The following is a 23,933-nucleotide window of genomic DNA, read 5'->3' on the forward strand; positions in this document are numbered from 1 at the left end:
TGCCCCACATCTCCCTCCATTCCCCCCATCTGTCTTCAAGACAGGTATTCTATTTCTCTCACTACCATTATCATGACAGTTGTTGGTGTAGTTATTTCTCCAACTGCATTCACCAATATTTGTGGTGAGCTTCATATCATGGGTTCATTCTTCCAGTCTCTGACTCATTTCACTCAGGATAATAGTTTCAATGTCCATCCATTTAGAGAAAATTTCATGACAATTTTTCCTGGCGGCTGCATAGTATTCCATTGTGTATACGTACCACAGTTCCTTTAGCCACTCATCTGTTGTTGGGCACCTGAGTTGTTTCCAAATTCTGGTTATTGTAAATAGAGCTGCAATGAACATAAGCATCCAGAAGGCATTTTTGTATTGTGTTTTTTTGTCCCTATGGTATATTCCTAGAACTAGTATAGCTAGATCATATGGGAGCTCAATTTCCAGGTTTTTGAGGAATCTCCATATTGTTTTCTGTCATCCTTGCACAGGGACTTTGCTAATGTTCTCTGTATTGTTCCAATTTTAATACATGTGCTGCTGACGTGAGCATGTCTCCATGTTGTGTTCTGGAAAGACTAGACTAGAGAGCACTCCCACCAGCAGTGAATAGAGTTCCTTTCTCCTCACATCATTCCCACCACTGATAGTTCTTGTTCTTTATGATGTGTGCCAACCTCTGTAATTTGAGATGTTACCTCAATTTTTTTATTTGCAACTCCCTGATGATTAGTGATAGGGAGCATTTTTTCATGTGCCTTTTGGTCCTCTGTATTTCTTCTTTGAGTAAGTGTCTATTCATATTTCTCATCAATTTTTGATGTGTTACATTTTGGTTGTTGTTAAATCCTGTCAGTACCTTGTATATCTTAGATGTTAGCCCCTTATATGCTGCGTATTGGGTAAATAAATTCTCCCATTTCATGAGTGACCTTTGTATCCTAGTCACTATTTCCTTTAAGGTGCAGACGCTTCTCAGTTTAATGTAGTTCCATTTGTTTATCTTTGATTCTTCTTGTTTGGACAGTGTTGTTTCCTCTTTGGAGATGCCTTTATTCTGAGTGTCATGGAGTGTTTTACCTATGAATTCTTCTATATATCTTATGGTTCTAGTCTGATATAAAGGTCTTCAATCCAGTTAGATCTGACTTTTTTTGCATGGTGTTAGATGGAGTTCTAAGTTTGCTTTTTTGCATGTGGCTGACAAGTTGTTCCAACACCACTTGTTGAAGAGGCTTTCCTTGCTCCATTTTTTGTTTCTTGCCCCTTTATCAAAGATAAATTGATCATATGTCTGAGGGACATTCTGAGGGACATTCTTTGAATACTCAAGTCTATATACATAGATATAGATAGAGATAGAGATAGAGATAGAGATAGATATAGATATAGATATAGATATAGATATAGATATAGATAGATATAGATAGACCAACTAGTCCACTTTCTTCCATTTTTCCTTTCATAGCTAGTATATTCTTGTTGGGTTTCAGCCTGGTTGACCTATCAAGAGGTTACTGGGCAGTGTTGAGGTCTCCCTCTAATATTGTATTGCTATTGATGTTTTCTTTTAGATTTTTCAACAATTGTATTACATATTTTGCTAGTCCCTCATTGGGTGTATATAATTTAGGAGTGTGATTTCTTGCTGTTGTACATACTCCTTATTACAAAATGTGCATCTTTGTCACTTATGACATTTTTTATTGTGAGCAAAGTGAATTACAAATCTTTCACAGTAATATTTAAGGCAATAGTAACAATGAATGAGGGGCAGTCCCACCACCAGTGTTGTCCTCCCTCCACCCCCGTTCCCAGCATTCATCCCACTTCTTCCTCCTCTACCCCCGGTAATGCTATTGCAATTGTTCCTCTCATGTACACCTTGATGTAGATTGGGTAACTTTTCTGTTGTCGTTGACTTTGGATTTTAAATTCAAGTCTGATTATTTTTATTTACACCAAATGGACATATGACTGTTTGGTCTTGGTGTCATTCATTTTTCTCCCTCCAACTATGATGCTGATCAAGGTGATTTCACTAATGTGGCTCTATTGGAGATATTAGAAGAGATATGGGAGGAGTCCATCTAGGTGCTGTAAGTATTCCTTTGGAAGAAGAAAGGGGAAAAAACAAAATAGTAACAAAACAAAACAAGACAAAACCAAAACAAAAACCAATAAGGGAGTAGCAAAAATGTACAAAAAGAATTAAGAAAAAAAGAGTAAACAAAAAACCAAAACCATCAGCTACAAAGAAACCATCAACCCCCCAAAATAAAAAGCAAAAGCAAAACTTACCACTTTTTTAAGTGTAAAGTTTGTGTCATCTGATAAAATATGGTCACTCCAGCTTTTTTAAGGGAGTTTATTGTTTGGATGATTGTCCTCCAACCTTTGATTATGAGTCTAGGTTTGTTCTGACTGTTCAGATATGTTTCTTCCAGGCATCAGAATGTTGGATTCAGCTTTTTGATTAATTTTGCCACTCTGTGTCTTAACTGGTGCATTTAGTCCATTTACGTTGAGAGAGATAGTTGTCATGGAATTTAATGTCATCTTTGTGTAAGACTTTGGTGTGTCTTTTGATCTGTCTTGTCTTAAAATAGGCCTCTCAGTTTTTCTTTTAAGATTGATTTTGTGGGCCCGGAGAGATAGCACAGCGGTGTTTGCCTTGCAAGCAGCTGATCCAGGACCAAAGGTGGTTGGTTCGAATCCCGGTGTCCCATATGGTCCCCCGTGCCTGCCAGGAGCTATTTCTGAGCAGACAGCCAGGAGTCACCCCTGAGCACCGCCGGGTGTGCCCTCACCCAAAAAAAAAAAAGATTGATTTTGTGTCTGTACAGTTTGTGAGTTGTTGTTTGTCCATGGAGCTATGTATGCTCCTTCAAACCCTAAATTTGAGCCTGGCTGGGTGCAGTATCCTAGGCGAAGCATTTATTTCATTGAGTTTTGTCACTGTATGCCACCACTGCCTTGGCCTTGAGGGTTTCTTGTGACAGGTCTGCTGTACATCTTAAGGAAGCGCCTTTGAATGTAATTTATCTTTTTTGCTCTTGCTGCTTTCAGTATTCTATCCATATCTGTGGGTTTCTTCATTGTGACTAGGATGTAACTTGGGCTATTTTTCTTCAGGTCTCTTTTAGTTGGTATTCTTTAGACATGCAGGATTTGGTTGCATGCACTCTAACTCTGGAAGTTTCTCTGCAATGATGTCGTTGATTGTTAATACTTCCTGAGTATTTTCTTCCTGAGTCTCTGGGACTCCAATGATTCTTATGTTGTTTCTGTTGAGTTTATCAAAGACTTCTATTTTCATCTGTTCACATTATTTGAGAATTTTTTCCATTGTCTCATCATTTGTTTTAAGGCTGTTTTCTAATCTCTTCTGTTTTATGAAGTTGTTATGCATCTCAACTTCCAACTCACTTATTCAGTCCTCGCTGATGTTACTCTGTTGGAGAGGCTTTCCAGTTAGGTTTCATTTCACCTACCAAGTTTTTTATCCTTGTTTTTTCAGTTTGGATTTTTTATATGTCTATTTTCATCAGCATGATATTTTAATAAAGACAGATTCTCAGATCAATGGAATAGGTTTGAGTACTCAGAAAATGTTCCCCAGACACACAATCACCTAATTTTTGATGAAGGAGCAAGAAATCCTAAACGGAGCAAGGAAAGCCTCTTCAACAAGTAGTGTTGGCACAACTTGCCAAAAAGCAAACTCAGACCCCCAGCTAACACCATGTATGAAGGTAAAATCCAAATGGATTAAAGACCTTGATATCAGACCTGAAACCAAAAGGTATATAGAACAACACATAAGTAAAACACTCCATGACATTGAAACTAAAGGCATCTTCAAGGAGGAAACTGCAAACAAGTGGAAGCAGAGATAAACAGATGGGAGTATATTAAGCTGAGAAGTTTCTGCACCTCAAAAGAAATAGTGCCCAGGATACAAGAGCCACCCACTGAATGGGAGAGACTATTAATTCAATACCCATCAGATAAGGAACTAATACCCAAAATATACAAGGCACTGATGGAACTTTACAAGAAAAAATCTAATCCCATAAAAAAAAAATGGGAAGAAGAAATGGACAGACACTTTGCCATAGAAGAAATACAAATGGTCAAAAGATACATGAAAAAATGCTCCACATCACTAATCATCAGGGAGATGCAAATCAAAACAACTATGAGGTACCATCTCACACCACAGAGATTGGCACACATCACAAAAAATGAGAACACGCAGTGCTAGTGGGGATGTGGAGATAAAGGTACTCTTATACACTGCCATCCAGTCCAATCTTTATGGAAAGCGATATGGAGATTCCTCAAAAAACTGGAAATTTAGCTCCTATCTTATCCAGTTGTACCACTCCTAGAGATATACCCCAGGAACACAAAAATACAATTCAAAATTCTCTTCCTCACACCTCTATTCATTGCAGTACTATTTACAATAGCCAGACTCTGGAAACAACCAAGATGCCTTTCAACAGGTGAATGGCTAAAGAAACTGTGGTACACTGGATCCCGGACAGCACAGTTCTTCACAACAGCTGCAGGAAACAAATCCCATCCGGGACAGCCTTAATACTGCTAGAACACCAACAAGTGCCAACTCTAATACGATATCCTGACATCGAGGAAAATGGAAATGACTTGACCTAAGAGCAGATTACCCTACCTACCAGCTAACGACAAGACAAAATCAGAAGACTTGTCATCCATTGGTAGGTCCAAAAACCAATATCACGAGTTACAGATGACTGGCGGCTAGAACCATGACCAGACTGTATATATCTTGGGACCAATAAAAAAGCCCTAGTCTAGTGTTTGAACTACGACCTGCTCAACAACCATGATCCCCAGTTCCAAAGGTCCGGCAGAGACAATTGTAATGGAATGGAGCTTCTGGAAACACAAAGAAAGATGCTATCCTAGGTGCCATCCTAGATTTAGTGCAAAGACCAAGACCACCAACCACAGAAGATGGATTAAAATGACACTGAGGGAACGAAACTTCTAGAACCACAAAGACTGACTTCATCATAAGTCCCATCTCTGGAACTGTACAGATACTGAGATCGATAGATACAGAGGTCTGATTGTATCACCTAGGACGGAACAGAAGTCTTCCAAACAACACAAAAGCACCACCGGGAGAGTAAAGGATCCTGAACAGAGTCTATAGTTGATCCCATGACAATATACTCCAAGGGCGGAGAAACCCCATATCTCTTAGGCCAAGTGAATTCCTTTTCGAATGACCCCAATATTTACTGTGCCAGGGCAGGAGGGAATAAAAACAAAACACAAAATATTGTTTATCTTTTTATATATTATTTTAATCTTCATTTATTATCATTATTATTTTTATTTACCTAACTATTTTTGGTTGATTTCTTTGTTTTGGTGTGGTTATTGAAGCTGTTGCCCCCATTTACACTTTTTTTTTCTTTTCTTTTCTTTTCTTTCTTTATGTGCTCTGCCATGTTTCTTATCTCAAGACTGTGGCGGTTTTTTTTCATTGTTGTTATTGTGGTGGTGGTGGTGGTGGTGGTGGTGGTGGTGGTGGTGGTGGTGGTGGTGGTGGTGCTTAGCGTTATTGTTGGAGTCCTCACTGGATATTTGACACTTCTTTTTGTACTGGTGGAGTGTTTCACCTTTTTCTCCTTCGTCTCTCAAACTGATGATGAGAGCCTCTAGAAGAATTCTGCTTATTTTATGCGTATTAGACTTTTACCCCAGTTTACTACTTTTCTCTTCTTCAAACAAAACCACGTAACTTGAACTAGCTAGTCCTGCCCCCCAGTTAGAGGGGGAAATAAGGGTGGCACCAGAACCAAACAAGTGCAAGACTACTAAGTATTAGGCTAGATATAGAGGGGACAACATATTCTGGCAGCCCTGGGGGTGAGGGAAGAGCATATGGGAGGTAGGACAAAAACAGAGGTGTAGGGAGGACAAATTAGTGATGGAAATCCCCCCTGATTTTATGTTAATATGTACCTAAAATATTATTGTCAACAATATGTAAGCCACTATGATCAAAATAAAAATTAAATTAAAAAAACATATTAAATCCCAATGCAGTGCTTTAAGCACTAATGCATTAAATAAAGTAAATCTGAAAAAAAAGAAACTGTGGTACATATACACAATGAAATATTATGCAGCCACCAGGAGAAATAAAGTCATGAAATTTTCTTATACATGGATGTACATGAAATCTATTATGCTGAGTGAAGTAAATCAGAGGTAGAGAGTAGATGCAGAAAAGTCTCACTCATCTATGAGTTTTAAGAAAAATAAAAGACATTTTTGTAATAATTCTCAGAGACATAAAAGATGAGGGCTGGAATGTCCAGCTCACGATATGAAGCTTACCACAAAGAGTGGTGAGTACAGTTAGAGAAATAACTACACTGAGAACAATCATAACAATATGAATTAATGAGGGAAGTAGAAAGCCTGTCTGGAGTAAAGGTGGGGGGTGGGCATGAGGAGGAGGAAGATTTGGGACATTGGTGGTAAAAATGTTGCACTGGTGAAGGGGGTCATTCTTTATGTGACTGAAACCCAACTACAATCATATTTGTAATCAAGGTGTTTAAATAAAGATATTTTTAAAAAAAGAACCACTAAGAGTGATCCCTGAGTGCAGAGACAGGAATAATCTTGGGCATGTCTAAGTGCAGTTCCCCAAAGAAGACAAACAAAAAAACTCCATAAAAAGAATAACAAGAAAATTAAAAATTTTTAAAATCCCCCCAAAATAATAACCAGAAGAAAGATATTTTAATTTAAAATTAAAATCATTGAAAAAAGAAAAAGAATCTTTGGCAAAGACGTTTCTCTTCCTTCCAAGTTGTCAAATCTCAAATTTTCTAGTCTCTGTTTAGATTCTCTCAGAACTGCTCTTCAGTATTTGGGATCATGGTACTCTTGCACAAGAGGAAAGAAATAAAAACAGTTAACTCCATCTTTGGTTTATTCATTTGTTTACTTCAGTGAGTTGGTTGCAGTGGTGCCTTCCACAAAACAGAGAATGGTTAAGTCAGAGTAAGTCAATTGGGTGTGCTGGTGAAGGGTCCCTTTGTTTCTGCCCAGCTCCACAAAAATGGGTACAGAGCAAAAGCAAAAACATTCCAAAGCAAGGCCAGACTGCATATTCCTTTTCAGAGCTAGAAGAAAAGATTTAATGAGCCCAAGAATCACTTTTAGGTTCACAAGACTCAACAGTCAGTTCCCAATAATTTCATTCATGCATTCATCCAGTAAATACTGCCATAGACAACTTATATAGCAAGAGGCTCCAAGAGGCTGGAAACTGGCACTGTATAACCGTCATGAAAGCCACATCATTACATTAATTGAAAACTATGAGAATTAACTGTCACATTATGCAAACATCTAAGATTTGCCCTTCAACCTTATGAATGCCACAGAATAGTGCTGCCAATGGGACTGGAGAAGGGGTCCTCAAACTTTTAAACAGGGGGCTAGTTCCCTGTCCTTCAGACCCTTTGAGGGCTAAACTATAGTTAAGAAAAACTATGAACAAATTTCTATGCACACTGCACATCTTATTTTGAAGTAAAAAAGTAAAATGAGAACAAATACAATATTTAAAATGAAGAACCAGTAAAGTTAACTCAACAAACTTAATAGTATTTCAATAGAACTATGGGCCTGCTTTTGGTGGGCCATAGTTTGAGAACTCCTGCCAGAGACTGAGGCTGAGAATTCAAGAGACAGAGAGGAGGAAAGTAGGATAGTTCAGTGCATATCCCACACATAAACACTGAAAGCCCATGACACATCATCTGCTAAGCAGGACAGGCAACAGTGGCAAAAACACCCAGCAGATCAATATCCTCAGTGAACCATACTTGGCACACAGCCTAATGTTTGAGGACCTCCAGTTACTGCAGTAATAGTACAGAGGTTAAAAGTGTTTGTCTTGCATAAACCAGACCCAGGTTTTATCCCCAGCATTCCATATGGTCCCCAGAGCACTGCCTGGAGTAATTCCTGAGTATGGAGCCAGAAATAATCACTAAACTTTGCTTTGTTTGGCCCAAAAATTCTTGAGTTCTTAAAACTTGACTTTTTATTAAAAAAAAAAAAAGAGCAATAACACGCCTAAGGATATACCTTAGAAACACAAAAACACAATACAGAATGCCCTCTACATGCCTATATTCATTTTAGCACTATTTACAATAGCCGGAATCTGGGGAAAAAAAAAAAACCCGATGCTCAACAACAGATGAGTGGCTAAAGAAGCTGTGGTACATATAAACAATGGAATATCATGCAGCTGAAGGAAAATGAAGTCATGAAATTTTCCTATACATGGATGGATATGGAAACTATTATGCTGAATGAGATAAGTCAGAAGGAGAGAGATGAGCACAGAATAGTCTCAATGATCTGTGTAATTTAAGAAAAATAAAGAGTATGGTAATAATACCCAGAGACAATAGAGATGAGGGCCAAAAGGACCAGCCTGTAATATGAAGCTTACTAAAAAGGTTTGTTAGTGAAATTAAAGAAATAACTACACCAACAACTATAATTACAATGGTAGTAAGTGAGAAAAATATAATTCCTATCTCAAAGACAGGCAGAGGTTGGGGGAGGAGGGAGCTGGGGGACATGGTGGTGGGAAAGTTGCACTGGTGAAGGGGGTGTACTGAAACCCAACTACAAACATGTTTGTAATCATGATGCTTAAATAAAGATATTATTTTTAAAAAAGATGTCAGGAGGTATACAACAAAGAATTTTTTTTTACCAAAAAAATGTTTTAAAACTGTTTTCACCAAAATGTCCAAAAGTCCAGTGACCCAAGGGATGAATTAGTGACAACACATGTCTTGCAAGTATGAGGCTATGAGTTTGACTCCTGAAGCTGCTCACAAGCACTGTATGTGTTCTCTTCAATACACAGCAGCAAAATATGTGAAGGCTTCAGGATTCAGAGCACATAGGTGATAAGCACAGTCAAGAATATTTGTAGATATGCAACCGAAGATATAGTACAATGGTAGGGAATTTTTCTTGCTTGCTGCCAATCCAGGACAGACCTGGATTTTGATTCCCAATATCCCATATAAAACAAAAACAAAAAAGAATATTTGTATATAAACTATACATGTTTACCTAGCAAGGTCAGGAGTACATGTGAAACTACCATAGTGATTCCCAATGATTTCTACAAGCAGAATATGCCCAACAAACGAGTTACACTGCCAGTGAGTGCTTGTGCAATCACCTCAGGTAAAGTATGTAAGCTCACAGAGCACCAAGGACAAATGGGTGGGCACTACAACCAAGTACAATTATCCATTGCCACAAGAACCACAAAGGGAAGAGTGATGAGAAAGCCTGGTTCCCTTTGAAGACACATTTCTTTGGATTTTCTGAGAGTAGTGAAGAGTTTCAGAAAAATAAAATAAAGCTGATTCAATTAACAAAAATTTAACATGTAATAACAAAAATACTCAGTTATATAATCTGGCAGATTACATAACTTCTGAAGAGGGGTTGGTGAGAATTACTCTCAAATAGATAAAACCATTTAAAATTTTTTGCTAATTTAGAAAACATGAAAAGGTGATGGAGCTGGAAAGATAAGGAGCTCGCTTTGCATGTAGCAGACTTGTATTCAATCTCCAGCATTCCATTTGGACCCCCAAATCTTCCAGGAGTGATTCTTGAGTTCAGATCCAGGAGTAACCCCTGAGTGCTGCTGGGTAAAGACTGCAAAAAAATTAATTTGAAAATACATGAAAGGGGTAAGAATCTACATCCTGCCCTTGATGGAGGTGTTACTCTGACCCTACCAGTGTCTCTTAGAAGGATGGATTTGTACATTTTAGGCATGATATAAAAATCCTTTCTGCCTGAGTTTTTTTCTGAGCATTGTACATTTTGATAAAATTGTAAAACAACACAGCAGGTAAAAGAATAAAGTCTCTCCTCTCCTTTAGTCTGAATATAACTGTGTACAAAAGGGCAGAGAATCAAGAAGATTTTTTAGAGTTTATGACTAGAAATTCAGTACCAGTTGCAATTCCCTAATTAATAAAAGTTTTTAGTCACTTAGTTTTTATTTGTTTTTGTTATTGCAAATATTATCATGGAGATAGGTGCTTATATATGAAGAAGGAAGGAGGGGAGAGAAGAAAGGATGAAGAAAGGAGAGAAAGGAGGAAGGGAGGAAGGGAGGAAGAAATCAAGCAGGTCTCTATAACCTGTAACTTAAATTGCCTCTAAAAATTGATCTTGAATTCCCCCTCTTCAGTTATATGTTTCTAACTTATTCACCACAGAAAGAAAAACACCAGAGAATTGATAAATCCTAAACTATATCATAAATGAGTTGATGCCACCTAACCTTACCTCTTTAATATTTACTAACGTGGTTTCCTAACTTCAGGACCTATATTTCATTTGTTTTATTTTTTATTTCAGGGTTTAAGAAGCCTCACTCACTGGTGACAACCCCTTGAGAAAGGGGCTACTCTTGGTTCTCTACTCAGGGGTCACTGGTTCATGAATCATTGAGGTACATGGGTGGGTTTGAACTGTATTTGGCCACATAGAAGAAAAATGCTTTAACCTCTATATTATATCTCCAGCCTCAGAACTTATATATCTGTTTACTAAAATATTTTTTATTCTGAAGCTGCTTTGTTCATCCATGGAACAGGCTTGTATCCCACAAGATACTGTCTTGTGTCATAAAGAACTTAAACAATGACTGACAAGATTGAGTGCATAAATAACCCATTTCTCTCATGGGATAATTTGAAGAATACATTCTATAGTGACTCCCAGAATTCTGCACAGCGATTTAGCTTCAGTTGTTCACAGTGATATCTTGATGTATAATGCATCATTTGTTGGATGTCTGCCATTATGTACTCAATTCCTCCACTGCCTTTGGATATTATCGTGGTCGTATCCTGAATAAATTACTCCTATCCTTGACTTGTGATCTGATTTTAGGAGAAGTCACACTAATACAATATTGCTCAGTGGTTACTGCTCTTCCCAAGGTATATCATTATTGTTCTTAGGAAACTCACAGTATTGTAGGAGAAATTTGAACATAAATATATCATTTGAAATTTTAGAAAAAGGATAGCCATACACAGATATGTTAACAAGTTGCCAGACTTAGGCTTCAGAAGATCAGACATTGACAATTCACCCCTGAACCTTTAGACCCCATCTATGGAAACAGCACGGTTTTCTACACCAGCACCAGGAATCAGACTTCTACCAGGGAAGGCCTTACTGTTGCCCTGGCATCGACTTACTCCAGAGAGGGTTCTTATGACACCCTGATGGTAACAGCAACAACCTGTTTTCAGGGCAGGGTTCTCTGCATTGCCACCTAATGGTGAGATGAAACCAGAAGAATGCTCCATGTCACCCTGACTTTGACATAGGATCTGTACAGAAACCAGGATCTCCTAACTACAGAACTGTGACAGCAAAACCATGATTGTGAAGAACTTTTACTGGGACCACAGAGAAAGACTTTGGGGTTGGACAATCTAGTATGCCTGGAGCCTGTAGTTGGCCATATGCTAGAATACTTCATAGGTAAGATCTTCCTGTTTTTAAGCCAAAGGTTTTTTCTTTCTATTTCTCCCATATTTGCTGTGCCTATGCAAACAACAACTGACACACACACATCTTTTTATTGTATTTTTTTATTTCTTATCTTTAAAAAAATAGAGCTTACAAAACCTTCTGCTATTGTATTAATGACTTTATTGGAGATACAATAATTTTCACAAATATACTTGTTACTGAACTTTTTCTTCTTTATTTTTTTGTCTCTTCTATTTTAATTTTTTAGTTTTTCTTTCTATATTTTAATAAATTTGTTTCTCATCATCTTGAAACAAATGTATTATGATCATTATGTGAACTATGTGATGCATTTTCTTTAAATTAAAAAAATTGGGGGTTGGAGAGATAGCATGGAGGTAAGGTGTTTGCCTTGCATGCAGAAGGTCATTGGTTCAAATCCTGGCATCCCATATGGTCTTCCGAGCCTATCAGGAGCGATTTCTGAGCATAGAGCAAGGAGTAATCCCTGAGCACTGCTGGGTGTGACCCAAAAACCAAAAAAAAAAAAATTAGGTCGCCAGACAGCATAGAGGTAAGGCTTTTGCCTTGCATGTAGAAGGACAGTGGTTCGAATCCCGACATCCCATATGGTCTCCCAAGCCTGCCAGGAGTGATTTCTGAGTGTAGAGCCAGGAGTAACCCTTGAGTGCTGCTGGGTGTACCCACAAACCAAAAAAATAAAGAAAGGAAGAGCTACAAATGGCCAAAAGACACATGAAGATGCTCCACATCACTAATCATCAGGAAGATGCAAATCAAAATAACAATGAGATACCATCTCATACCACAGAGACTGGCACACATCACAAAGAACAAGAAAAAAAGAGAAAGAAGGAAGGAAGGAAGGAAGAAAGGAAGGAAGGAAGGAAGGAAGGAAGGAAGGAAGGAAGGAAGGAAGGAAGGAAGGAAGGAAGGAAGGAAGGAAGGAAGGAAGGAAGGAAGGAAGGAAGGAAGGAAGGAAGGAAGGAAGGAAGGAAGAAAGATGTTCTTGACTGTTGATTCTTCCCGGAGATTTTCTTCCTGAGTCTCTGGGACTCCAATGATTCTTAAGTTGTTTCTGTTGAGCTTATCATAGACTTCTATTTTCATCTGTTCCCATTCTTTGAGTAATTTTTCCATTGTTTGATCATTTGCTTTGAGGCTTTTTTCCAATTTCTTCTGCTGTATGTAATTGTTATGTATCTCATCTTCCAGTGTACTGATTCTATCCTCAGCTGCTGTTAACCTGTGGGAAATCTCAAACATGAATTCTTTCAAACCTTTCAAGAGGAACTACTACCAATCCTGGCAAGACTCTTTCATGAAATTGAAAAAACAGGAAAACTTCCAAATAGCTTTTATGAAGCCAACATTACCTTGATACCTAAACCAGACAGAGATGCTACGAAAAAAGAAAATTACAGACCAATATCGCTGATGAATGCAGATGCAAAGATCTTCAACAAAATCCTGGCAAATAGGATTCAATGCCTCATTAAGAAGATCATCCACTACGATCAAGTAGGTTTCATTCCAGGAATGCAAGGCTGGTTTAACATCCGTAAATCTATCAACATAATACACAACATCAACAGCAAGAAAAATAAAAATCACATGATCATATCAATCGACGCAGAGAAAGCATTTGACAAGGTCCAACACCCATTCTTGATCAAAACTCTCAGCAAGATGGGAATGGAGGGAACCTTTCTCAATATAGTTAAGGCCATCTATCACAAGCCAGAGGCAAATATTGTCCTCAATGGAGAAAAACTGAAAGCCTTTCCTCTAAATTCTGGCACAAGACAAGGCTGTCCTCTCTCACCACTTCTATTCAACATAGCACTGGAAGTACTTGCTATAGCGATTAGGCAAGAAAAGGATATCAAGGGAATCCAGATAGGAAAGGAAGAAGTCAAGCTCTCACTGTTTGCAGATGACATGATACTCTACTTAGAAAACCCCAAAGACTCTATCAAAAAGCTTCTAGAAACAATAGACTCATATAGCAAGGTGGCAGGCTACAAAATTAACACACAAAAATCAATGGCCTTCCTATACACCAATACTAATAAGGAAGAAATGGACATTAAGAAAACAACTCCATTCACTATAGTGTCACACAAACTCAAATATCTTGGAATCAACTTGACTAAAAATGTGAAGGACCTATACAAGGAAAACTATAAAACTCTGCTCCAAGAAATAAGAGAGGACACGCGGAAATGGAAGCATATACCCTGCTCATGGATTGGCAGGATTAACATCATTAAAATGGCAATACTCCCCAAAGCACTGTACAGATTTAATGCGATCCCCTAAAGATACCCATGACATTCTTCAAAGAAGTGGACCAGGCACTTTTGAAATTTATTTGGAACAATAAACACCCTCGAATAGCTAAAGCAATCATTGGGAAAAAGAATATGGGAGGAATTACTTTCCCCAACTTTAAACTTTACTACAAAGCAATAGTTATCAAAACAGCATGGTATTGGAATAAAGACCGGCCCTCAGATCAGTGGAATAAGCTTGAATACTCAGAGAATGTTCCCCAGACATACAATCATCTAATTTTTGATAAAGGAGCAAAAAATCCTAAATGGAACAAAGAAAGCCTCTTCAACAAGTGGTGTTGGCAAAACTGGGTAGCCACTTGCAAAAAATTGAACTTAGACCCCCAGCTAACATCATGTACGAAGGTAAAATCCAAATGGATTAAAGACCTCGATATCAGCCCCAAAACCATAAGATATATAGAACAATACGTAGGTAAAACACTCCAGGACATTGAGGCTAAAGGCATCTTCAAGGAAGAAACTGCACTCTCCAAGCAAGTGAAAGCAGAAATTAACAGATGGGAATATATTAAGCTGAGAAGCTTCTGCACCTCAAAGGAAATAGTGCCCAAGATACAAGAGCCACCCACTGAGTGGGAGAAACTATTCACCCAATACCCATCAGATAAGGGGCTAATCTCCAAAATATACAAGGCACTGACAGAACTTTACAAGAAAAAAACATCTAATCCCATCAAAAAATGGGGAGAAGAAATGAACAGACACTTTGACAAAGAAGAAATACAAATGGCCAAAAGACACATGAAAAAGTGCTCCACATCACTAATCATCAGGGAGATGCAAATCAAAACAACGATGAGATACCACTTCACACCACAGAGAATGGCACACATCACAAAGAATGAGAATAAACAGTGTTGGCGGGGATGTGGGGAGAAAGGAACTCTTATCCACTGCTGGTGGGAATGCCGTCTAGTTCAACCTTTATGGAAAGCGATATGGAGATTCCTCCAAAAACTGGAAATCGAGCTCCCATATGATCCAGCTATACCACTCCTAGGAATATACCCTAGGAACACAAAAATACAATACAAAAACCCCTTCCTTACACCTATATTCATTGCAGCACTATTTACCATAGCAAGACTCTGGAAACAACCAAGATGCCCTTCAACAGACGAATGGCTAAAGAAACTGTGGTACATATACACAATGGAATATTATGCAGCTGTCAGGAGAGATGAAGTCATGAAATTTTCCTATACATGGATGTACACGGAATCTATTATGCTGAGTGAAATAAGTCAGAGAGAGAGAGAAAAACGCAGAATGGTCTCACACATTTATGGGTTTTAAGAAAAATGAAAGACATTCTTGCAATAATAACTTTCAGACACAAAAGAGAAAAGAGCTGGAAGTTCCAGCTCACCTCAGGAAGCTCATCACAAAGAGTGATGAGTTTAGTTGGATAAATAACTACATTTTGAACTGTCCTAATAATGAGAATGTATGAGGGAAATTGAGAACCTGTTTAGAGTACAGGCGGGGGTCGGGTGGGGAGGAGGGAGACTTGGGACATTGGTGATGGGAATGTTGCACTGGTGATGGGTGGTGTAAAAAAAAAAAGAAAGAAAGAAAGAAAGAAAGAAAGAAAGAAAGAAAGAAAGAAAGAAAGAAAGAAAGAAAGAAAGAAAGAAAGAAAGAAAGAAAGAAAGAAAGAAAGAAAGAAAGAAAGAAAGAAAGAAAGAAAGAAAGAAAGAAAGAAAGAAAGAAAGAAAAAACTAACTGGTATATATGTAGCTGTTAGGTAAAATGAAGTCATGAACTTTTTCTATACATGGATGAACATGGAAACTATTATGCTGAATAAAATAGGTCAGAGGGAGAGGTAGACACAGAACAGTCTCACTCATCTATGGAATTTAAGGAAAATAAAGAACATTATTGGGGCCAGAGGGATAGCACAGTGGTAGGGTGTTTGCCTTGCACACAGGCGATCCAGTACAGATGGTGGTTCGAATCCTGGCATCCCATATGGTCCCCCGTGCCAGGAGTTATTTCTGAGCTGAGCACAGAGTCAGGAGTGGCCCCTAAGTGCCACTGGGTGTGACCCAAAAACCAAAAAACAAACAAAAAACATTATTGCAATAACACCCAGAGACAATAGAGATGAGGGCTTGAAGGAGAAGCCCAAGATATGAAGCTTACCACAAATAGTGGTGAGTGTAGTTAAAGAAATAACTAGACTAGGGGCCGGAGAGATAGCATGGAGGTAAGGCGTTTGCCTTTCATGCAGGAGGTCATCAGTTGGAATCCTGGCGTCCCATATGGTCCCCCGTTCCTGCCAGGAGCAATTTCTGAGTCTGGAGCCAGGAATAACCCCTGAGCACTGCCGGGTGTGACCCAAAAACCACACAAAAGAAAAAAAAAAAAAGAAAGAAAGAAATAACTACACTAACAGCTATCATGGCAATGGTAATGAGTGAGAGAAGTATATACCTGTCCTGAATACAAGTTGGGGGAGGAGAATTGAGGGGCATTGGTGTTGGAAAGTTTGCACTGGTGAAGGGGGGTGTTCTTTTAGATTTGAAACTCAACTGAAACATGTTTGTAATCATCATGCTTAAAATAAGATATTTAAAAAAAAAAGAGGGGGAGATGGTCGGAGAGACAGCACAGCAGTATGTCATTTGCCTTGCAGGCAGCCGACCCTGGAGGGACCCATTTTGATTCCCAGCATCCCATATGGTCCCCCAGCCTGCCAGGGGCAATTTCTTAATGTAGAGGCAGGAGTAACCACTGAGCACTGCTGGGTGTGACCCATAAACCAATCAATCGATTAATAAATAAATAAAGTTAAAAAAAGAATGCCATGGGGCCGGCAAGGTGGCTCTAGAGGTAAGGTGTCTGCCTTGCAAGCGCTAGCCAAGGAAAGGACCACGGTTCGATCCCCCGGCGTCCCATAAGTTCCCCCCAAGCCAGGGGCAATTTCTGAGCGCGTAGCCAGGAGTAAACCCTGAGCATTAAAAGGGTGTGGCCCAAAAAACCAAAAAAAAAAAAAAAAAAGAATACCAAAGATGCTGTGCTGACAGAGTAACTATCAGACATCCTTGAAGAGATCTCAAACCACCTGAGCCTGAAATCATAGATTGGGCCTTCCCTATGTATACTAGGTTCTCTCGTGGAATTTTTTATTTGTCCCAACATTGATCAATTTTATATACATTTTAATATTTTAAATAATCTAACTTTAGTCTGCTTATCTTTGTTTCTCCCTACCAAGAGGAATCTGTATTATTTTCCCCTCTTATTATGAAATATCTCCCAAATACACTGAATTTATAAAATTCCAGAATTTGTTCCAAGAGAAAGATATTATTAAAAAGTAAATAAATAAAATAAAGATTAAAAATTCATGTGGCATTTGGGGTGATGTTTTTTGGGTGTGTGTGGTTCTGGGAATAAGTCCAGGGGCTCACACATGCAGGTTAGTTGCTTTACTTTTAAATTATATATCCTGGATTCTGGTTAATATGTCTCTTTTTTATTGTTGTTGTTTTAATATTTCTTATGTCTATTTTAACATCACTTTTTTCAGTAACTGTCACCACTCCCCCATCATTACTGAAAAAGACTTAACAAATATTTTGGTGTAGGTCCCACAAATAAATTTACATATATATTATATATACATAGGAGATAAAGATATTTGGTTTGCATCTGGCTGACAGGTTTGATTCCCTGAACCTTTGAGTTCTATTAGGAGTAATTCCTGAGCACAGATGCAGGAATAAAACTTGTCCACTACCAGAATGACTCAAGCACAAAAAAGAGGTACAATTGTACATGAACCCCCCACATTAAAATACCAAATTATCAAGGAGAGATGGTCTGATTATATACTATACTGAGGAGATAGGAGTCAATTTCACACTACAGTTGATATAACACTTATTTTTAAACATTACTATTGGGGATTGTTTCATGAAAGTCAATAAATATTTTGCTCCATTGATGCTGTCCTTACCATCACTTCTAAATAATAAATATGCGACAAGAAAAGATTTCAACAGCAACACAAATCAGTCTGCATATATGATAAGGACCAAGACCTTTCTTCCTTAACTGCCTTTATTTTTTTCCTATTTTTTGCCTCTACCATGAAATAAAATTAATGCTTCACAAAAGCAGCAGCTCACTGAGGTCTCCTGAGTTCTTCCCAAGCTGAGACTCATCTGTGGAGAGTGAGTGTGAAGTGAAAACACAGGGAGTAACAGATATCTGTGACTCTATCTAGGTCATCAGAATGCTATTAACTACACAATTTGACAGGAATGCTATGAAATCTCCTCCCCAGACTGGCATCACTAAGGACCAAATAGGAAGCAGCTGATTTACTGTTTACTCTCCAAATCCATCACCTGGGGCTTGCACTCACCTCCTGCACTTAACACCTGAAAACCTGAAGGGAGGTGTGAGTCTCATTACTGCTGCTGCCTAGAAAGGGTCCCACAAGACAGAGTTCAAAGCCAATGGTAACTTCTCATAACTTGAGTCAATTAACAAGAGATTCCAAACAGGCCTGGAAGGCTTAGGTGGCAGAAAGGCCCTGTAGCAACAGCTGTAAAAAAAAAAAAAATTAATAAAAACAACTGCAGAGCAAATTGGTGAAAATGTCAAGACTAGCACAAACACACTCACCCTTGTAAATCTTGGCATAAACTTGGAGGAGTTGATCCAGTCTGCACTTTCAAATTTTGGAGTTCCTTGGTCTAATAGTCAGGGATTCCTTTCTTTCTATAAGAAATCCCATTTTACTGGATCTATGGAAAAAATATATTGCTACAAAGTTCTAGTTGGGCACCAGGGAACTAAGGTTGTATATTTATCCCTCAGTTGAAACCATTCTCCACTATCCCTGATTCAGAGGTATAATAATAACATATCTTCCTCCCCCTTAGTCTGTTGCGATCAAGTCCAAAGTAGGTCAATAATGGAGGACTACTTCAGCTAACAAGGTAATCTCTTTGGTGGAGAGCAGCCAGGGAGGCAACCAAAGTGTCAATGATTTCCTACAGTTGCTGATTGGCACCATGGGCCACTGCAGCTACTGGTTGGAGTCATGGGCCAAGATTAGTCCCTGAGTCAGGATCCCACTTGAAAAGCTAATTAATGTGGTCTGTCTGGTCGCAAGTGGCAGTTCACGGTGATGCGTGAAGGGGATGGGAGCACACCAGATGAAGATGGCAGTCCTATTAATCTGGTGGCATGAGGTTGAAAGGGTACGGGGAGGGGGGTAGCGCTCCAGTGCTCAATGGGTATTAAGCTCCAAGGGTAAAGGTTTAATAGGGACAGCAACAACAAATCTGGGAAAGGGAGTACAAGGAAAACAATAGAAAAGGCTTTTCACAGTAGGAGGATGGAGAATCAGAGGAGAGATGTTAAATAGTAGGTGAGAAGAGGGATGGGAAGTTGGGTACAAGTCAGATATAAGAATTAACTGCAGGGGCCGGAGAGATAGCATTAAGGTAGTGCATTTGCCTTGCATGCAGAAGGATGGTGGTTCAAATCCCAGCATCCCATATGGTCCCCTGAGCCTGCCAGGAGCGATTTCTGAGGTAGAGCCAGGAGTAACCCCTGAGAGCTGCCGGGTGTGACCCAAACCCCCCCCCCAAAAAAGAATTAACTGCAAACATAAACCTGGCCACAATATATACATATATGTATACGCATACATAGTTGATCAATTGATTTGCCACAGTTGTTATTCTGACCCATCTAGGGTGGTAGTAATGAAACCAATGTGGGTCAAGAAAGGAAAGGACAGTTCTTAGGACAAAATTAGCTCTGTGGGCCAATCACAACTTTATCTTACATTTCCCAAACTCACATACCTGATTTTAGCCTGTTTTACATGGAAATGGGACAAAGTGCTTCATTAATATAAAGCTGACATGTATGGTCTAGTATGTCAATCTAGGACAGTGAGAAGTTACCATATCAATTCTCCTACTCTGAGAAATGGAGATAATATTTTCTTAGATACAAGGAGAGGCTACCCTAATAGCCTCTGGCAGAGAGGTAGTAAGAAAAATTTTAAGCCAGTTACTATATTTCTAATTCCTGGGAATCACTGCTAATGAGGGTAGAATTGATTGTAAAAGCATCATAGGTTAATTTGTGCATATATCATTCTCTTACCAATCAGCTTTTTCTATATCCTTGTCTTATACATATCACAAAAACTTTTTCCATAGACTCTTTGAACATAAACATTAAAAACTTTGCAGATGTGCTTCATTTGAAAATAAGTTGTTAAATATTCTTACACTGAGCACTATGAGTCTAAAGCATTGAGATAATACAAGTCTAGAGCATCCAAGTTCCTTTTCTATAGACTTCTCTGAAGAAAATCATTAGAACATTTCTGCAGACACACACAATTTGAAAATAAGTTGCTAAACATTCTTTTTGTTTCTTTATTTTTGGTTTTGGTTTTTGGGCCACACCCAGTGACGCTCAGGGGTGACTCCTAGCTATGCATTCAGAAATCACTCCTAGCTATGCATTCAGAAATTGCACACAGAAATGCATTTATAAATATGGCTTGGGGGACCATATGGAATGCCGGTATTTGAACCACCATCCATCCTGGATCTGCTGTGTGTAAGGCAAACACCCTACCATTGTGCTATTGCTCTGGCCCCTGCTAAACATTCTTATACTGTATACTTTAATATGAGTCTAGAGCTCTGAGCAATGTAATACAAGTCTAGATCCTCCATGTTCCTTTTTCATAGACTTAGAGCAAAATCATTAGAACATTTCTGCAGGTATCCTTTGAAAACAAGTTGCTAAATATTCTAGGAGGACAAAATTATACTTTTCTTGAATCAAAATCATTAAATCAGTTCTATAGATAAACAAGTTGCCTTTGGTTATATACAATAAAGCATCATGGCATTTGTAAAACATCCTCTAAGATTATCAAGAACCAATAAAAATCTAAAAACAGCATGCATATTTCTGGAACTATGCAAACTAACAATAAAGTGCAAAAAGGATAATCATAGTAATTGGCAACATGTTAAATTACTAAAGTTAGATATCAATTACCTGTTTGCAAATTCTTATCTAACAGAGACAGGAACACATAACTTTTATATTGCAGTGGGGCATTACACCTTGAACACTTGTCATAGTGACTTGGCGTAGGCTTCAGAAGATTGGATATCAACGATTCCCCCTTGAACCTTGAACCCCATCCATGAAAACAGCACAGCTTTCTACACCAGCACTCAGAATCAAACTTCTTTTTTTTTTTTTTGGTTTTTGGGCCACACCCGGTGACGCTCAGGGGTTACTCCTGGCTATGCATTCAGAAGTCGCTCCTGGCTTGGGGGACCATATGGGACGCCGGGGGATCGAACCGCGGTCCGTCCTAGGCTAGCGCCGGTAAGGCAGGCACCTTACCTTTAGCGCCACCGCCCGGCCCCTCAAACTTCTACCAGGGAAGACCCTACTGCTGCCTTGGTATCGACTTACTCCAGAATGGGTTCATTTGACACCCTGATGACTTGGTTACAGCAACAACCTGCTTTCAGGGCAAACGTTCTCTGCATTGCCACCTTATGGTGAGATGCAACCAGAAGATACTCTGCGTCACCCTGACTTTGACATAAGATCTGTACAAAAACCAGGATCTCTAACTACAGAACTGTGACAGCAACAACCATGACTGTGAAAAGCTTTTACTGGGAACACAAAGAAAAACTATGGGGTTAGATAATTTAGCATGCCTGGAGCCTATAGTTGGTCTTATGCCAGAATACTTCATGGGTAAGGTCTCCCTGTTTCTAGACCAAAGGTTTTTCTTTCTATTTTCTGTAAATTTTGCTGTGCCTATGCAAACAATGGTCATACACACACCTTTTTATTGTATGTTTTATTTCTTATCTTTAAACAAAGAGAGCTTACTATACTTTCTACTCTTGTATTAATTACTTTATTGAAGATAAAATAATTTCCACATATATACTTGCTACTGAGATTTCTCTTCTTTCTCTTTTCCTCTCTTTCATTTTATGTTTTAGTTTTCTTTCCATTTTATTTCTACTTTTATGAACAACTTTGATTTCCCTTATCTTAAAACAAATATATTATAATCAGTTATATCAACTGTGTCATGCAATTTCTTTAAATAAAAAAGAAACAAAAATTACCTGTTGGCAATGGGGCATAAATCAAAAGAATAGATATTAAAATCTATAAAAGTAGAACACATAGGGGCCAGTGTGGGGCACAAATGGTTGGGCGTTTGCCTTGCATATAGCTAACCTAGGATGAACTGCAGTTTGATTCCCCTGTGTTCCATATGGTCCCCCAAGGCAGGAGATATTTCTGAGTGCATAACTAGGAGTAACCCCTGAACATCACTGGGTGTGACCCCAAACAAACAAACAAACAAAGTAGAACACATAGTTTAACCAGCAATATAGTGACTGATGTGAATAGGATCAAGAGAGTAACCTAGAAGAAAGTTAAAGAAAGTGTTCATTCCTCATCTAGAAACCAAGGTATCAAGGGGCTGTAAGACAAGACTTCTGTTTTTTTTGTTTTGTTTTGTTTTGTTTTGTTTTTTTAAGACTTCTGTTTTTAAGGGTGATCCAGGTGCAGGTAGTTCTGAAAGCAGTTTCTCTTTGGGATAGATCCTCATGTGACTTCATGATATGTTGAAAAAGCTAGAGACCTTTTTGAGTCTTCGTAAATTCAACTTCTGACAAGGCATAATGGGACGTAGAGACTCTTAGTAGGACTGTCATTCCCTCAAATAAGGAGGTTACACACTACCCATTCTTTGTCAATTTTTACTCAGATGGTGTTTTCTGAGCCTGTGCACCTTCTTGAAGGTGTTGTTCAGCAGCTGTGTGGGGTTCTCCATGGGGTAAATTTTTAAAAAATTAAAGAAAATAATGTTCAGTATAAGATGTCAAGCAGGGGCATACTCTGATTTCTGTTTTTTCATAATTGAGTTTTGAGGGACCTGTGAGCACATTTCATGATGCCTTGTCCCTGATTAGTGTATGGGATACCAGTGACATGTTTGATTTTCCATTCATTACAGAATGATTGAAAAGATTTACTAGCATAGACTGAGACATCATCAGTTTTGGCAATACGTGAAATGCCTATAGATAAAATCATTGGAACAAAAAGAAATGGCTTTAGCTCTTTCAGAAGTCATAAGGACATCCCATATAAAATGGAAATAGGTCTCAATAACTACATGAAGAAAAGGTTTGATTGAAAAAAGGTTAACATGTGTGATGTCCATTTGCTATATTGTATTTGTCTTCAGACTTCTTTTTTCTTTTTTACTTTTCTTTTTCTTTTTTTTTTCTTTTTGGGCCACACGCCGTGATGCTCAGGGGTTACTCCTGGCTATGCACTCAGAAATTGCTCCTGGCTTAGGGTTCCATATGGGACACTAGGGAATCAAACTGCAGTCCATTCTAGGTTAGTGCATTCAAGGCAAATGCCCTACCACTTGCACCATCACTCCAGCCCATCTTCAGACTTCTTTGGGTGTTAACTCAAGCCACAAGGGGGGTACAATGTAAAGGACAATGAACAATTTATCTGGTTTGTCTTAATGGAATACTATACTGTTCATGAAGGCAACAGGCATTTGTGTGTAGGATCTGATGCTCTTCTACAGGTGAGGTAAATATAGGTGCTGCTACATAATCAGCAGTTTTGTTTCCTTGAGTCATAGACCATGGAGATCAGAATAAAATCTAATATGAGTAATAAAATAGGTTCAGAGTGTTTTTGTAAAAGAGATTGTAATTGCTGAAGCAATTCCTAAACAACATTTTAGGAGTCTTTAGAGAAGCAGTGACAATTCCAGGGAAAAGGACAACCACATAGGCTGAGTCACCCACCACATTAGAGGGGCTTGATACTAGGAGAGTAAATAAATCA

At 38.6% G+C, this 23,933-nt stretch overlaps 1 non-coding gene across 1 annotated transcript; it reads right to left on the reverse strand.

Moving 5' to 3' along the window:
* Window positions 1-445: 445 nt before the first annotated feature.
* LOC126004844 (U6 spliceosomal RNA) lies at window positions 446-553 on the reverse strand. The gene has a single exon (XR_007494084.1). It is a non-coding gene; the product is annotated as a U6 spliceosomal RNA (small nuclear RNA).
* Window positions 554-23,933: the final 23,380 nt, after the last annotated feature.

This window comes from Suncus etruscus, chromosome 3 (genome assembly GCF_024139225.1).
Source record: "Suncus etruscus isolate mSunEtr1 chromosome 3, mSunEtr1.pri.cur, whole genome shotgun sequence".
Classification (NCBI taxonomy): domain Eukaryota; kingdom Metazoa; phylum Chordata; class Mammalia; order Eulipotyphla; family Soricidae; genus Suncus; species Suncus etruscus.